Genomic DNA, 2,765 nt, shown 5'->3' with positions numbered 1-2,765 from the left:
ATTTAATGTCTTCTGGCTCCAGCAAGTGTTCCCTTCACCCACTGTGCTCAGGGCCACAGTTCCATGAGATTCTGGGACTGCCTTCTCCAGCCAACACTTTTGAGGCCCATGTTTGCTAAAGACACTAAAAAAAAAAAGTAGATGAAGAGTGTAAAGCCTGGTCTAAAGATGCCTATAATTTAGTCCTGGACTTGCTCAATACATGGGTCAAGCCCACATGATTGGGAAGAAAAGTAAGAAAAATTTTGTAATCTACTGACCTCTTATCAGCTGTGCCTACCTAGTGCCCTTCACATGGAGGGTCCCTGCATGGGCCTAAGGTGCCAGCCCTTCCTTCTTTCTTTCTTCTCCGTTCCTCTTCCAAAACCCAAACCTCAAAGGAGAGGCATGACATCCCTGTACCGAATGCCAAGGAGCAGTGGTTCCACATGGGCAATTAGCAATAATGACAGATCTCTGTGGCCCCAGAGGTTGCAGAGAGAATGTTGGACTTCATCTTTCATTCACAGACTTGGTTAGATGCTTGGCAGATTCATGAAATAACAATAGCATCCTTTCCTCATGACTGTGTAGTCACAGCCTTAGAGCCTTCCAGGGGACCTGAGGTTATGTCTGAACATTTGCAGAACCTGGCAGGGGACAGGGCTACACGGCAGCCCCACATGGGCAGCTGGGAGGCAGGTGTCTATCCAGTGGAGTCCAAGAGAGGCCTCTGTGCCTCATCTCCAAAGGCCCCTGAGAAAGTTCCTCTACCCTGGCTGAGAGTGTGGCCTATTAATCCATTAGCAATGTCCTTCCAGACAGAAAGGGAGGTAGTTTACTTTCCTCGGATCTACTGAAATGGAAGGTTTTATCTGCTACTGGAAGTCCTGCATTTTTCCTGAATAAAACTTTGAGAACGTTCTAAAAGTTTTTAAAAGAATAGACATCGTTGAGACTGTTTTATCAGTATGTAAAAAAAGAAATCACATTTCACATTATTTTTAATGGCTCCAGATTATTTCACTCTGTGAATATACCTTATGCTATTTGACCTGTGTTTTTGAAATAGAGGTTTGGTATGTTTCCAAACTTCTGCTGTGTAAGCAACATTGTAATTTTGCACACATTTGTAGGATAAGTTCCTAGAAGTGGAATTGTGCATCAGAAGACACAAACATTCGTAATTTCAATAGATATTACTGAATTGCCTTGCCATTTATACAATCCTACACTCTCATCAACAGCACGTGAGCACGCTGTTCCCCACACTCTTGCCAATGCCGGGCAAACCTGGGAAATCTTGAAAATGAGCAAAAGGACTGAGAAAATGACATGAAGGCTGTGTTGACCAGTTGATGGAAGTATTTCAGATTGCATGTGAAAACCCCACACTGTACCCCAGAAGTGCATTAATGTACATAGTTACCGTTCAATAAAGCAAACCTGGGAAATCTTGAAAATGAGCAAAAGGCAGCCCAGGTGGGGCTTGTCGTAATTAGTTCCTTCTTTCCTGTCAGAGATGTGGTTTCTCCAATGAGATTGTGAAGTCTGAGAAAGGCGGGCTCTATCTTTGCCCACCCTTTCCTCTCACTACCCCTGCAAGGGTGGTCTGATGAACTGAGGCCTTTGGCCTCTGTCTTTTGGTCTTCGGCTCACTAGAAGGTGGGCTCCTTGTTAGCTTTCTGAGGACAAGGCTGGTCTTCCTTGGGGCCTGATAGAGCAGTGTGAAATGTCATGGGAGGAGGAGAGAGAAGGATGTAATGGAGCAAAGGACTAATTATAATTTCTGCAACTAATTATACTTTCCACAGAGCAACAGGATGGAAACCCCAACCCCAGAGTTCCAAGGAGGACTATGTCATCCAGGCTCTTAATTTTATCAACAAGAAAACCAAGGCAAAGCAGGTGGGGTAACTCATTAGAGAGGAAAGTCACCATCAACAACCAGTCTTGCTGGCAGGTTGGGTACCTCCACCTCCTGCATGAATTTCACCGACGTTGACCTTCCTGCCATTTCATGGACATTGATCTTTCTACCTTATACCAAGTGGTGGAAACATTTTCTTTCACTTAAGCCTGCTGTGACACCAACCCAGCTGATGAATACAGGCAAAACAGGTTTGTGGGAGGGCTGGCAGGCTTCTCTCATTTTCTAATCAAATCAAATTTGGCCACACCTAGATGGGCTGAAGCTATTCTCTACCTTGGCAGATGGGTCCCCAACATGATAATCATTAACAACAAAATACACTTGAGTCAGATTAGCCAGGGAGAAGGCTGTTCAATTTGATCTCAATTTTTCTGAAAGGCATTTGGTATAGTCTAAAAAGGTAGAGAAACGATTCTTTGGCATCTGGCCTTTTTGCCATTTCTCCTCTTCCCCTATTTTCCAACCGCTCTGGTCAATAACTCCTGGTGCCTCCAGAAACCTGACCAGCCTGTGCTGCCCAGGCCACCTGTTACTCACCCACCAGATGCCATGTCTTACCAGCTAGCTGGGGCCCAAATCTGTGTGTATATATGCATACACACACACATGCACGCACACACCACACACATACATATACATAGTCTTCAATTTTTCTAGAACTGAATTTTTGGGGAGAAGATTCAACTTCTGCAGTGATAATAAGGGTAACATATTTGGAATGAGCCCTCCTTAATTTTTTTGTTTGTGGCACATTTTTAGTACAGATATCGCAGGAATGGGTATTTGAAAGAAGAACGCTACATTCCCATCAACCTCCTTTCCAAGGAATGACTTTGTAATCATGGAATTCAGG

Source organism: Otolemur garnettii, unplaced genomic scaffold, assembly GCF_000181295.1.
Source record: "Otolemur garnettii isolate 467f Iridium unplaced genomic scaffold, OtoGar3 scaffold00027, whole genome shotgun sequence".
NCBI lineage: Eukaryota > Metazoa > Chordata > Mammalia > Primates > Galagidae > Otolemur > Otolemur garnettii.
The sequence above is the reverse complement of the archived record's forward strand: the minus strand, read 5'-3'. Positions refer to the sequence as shown.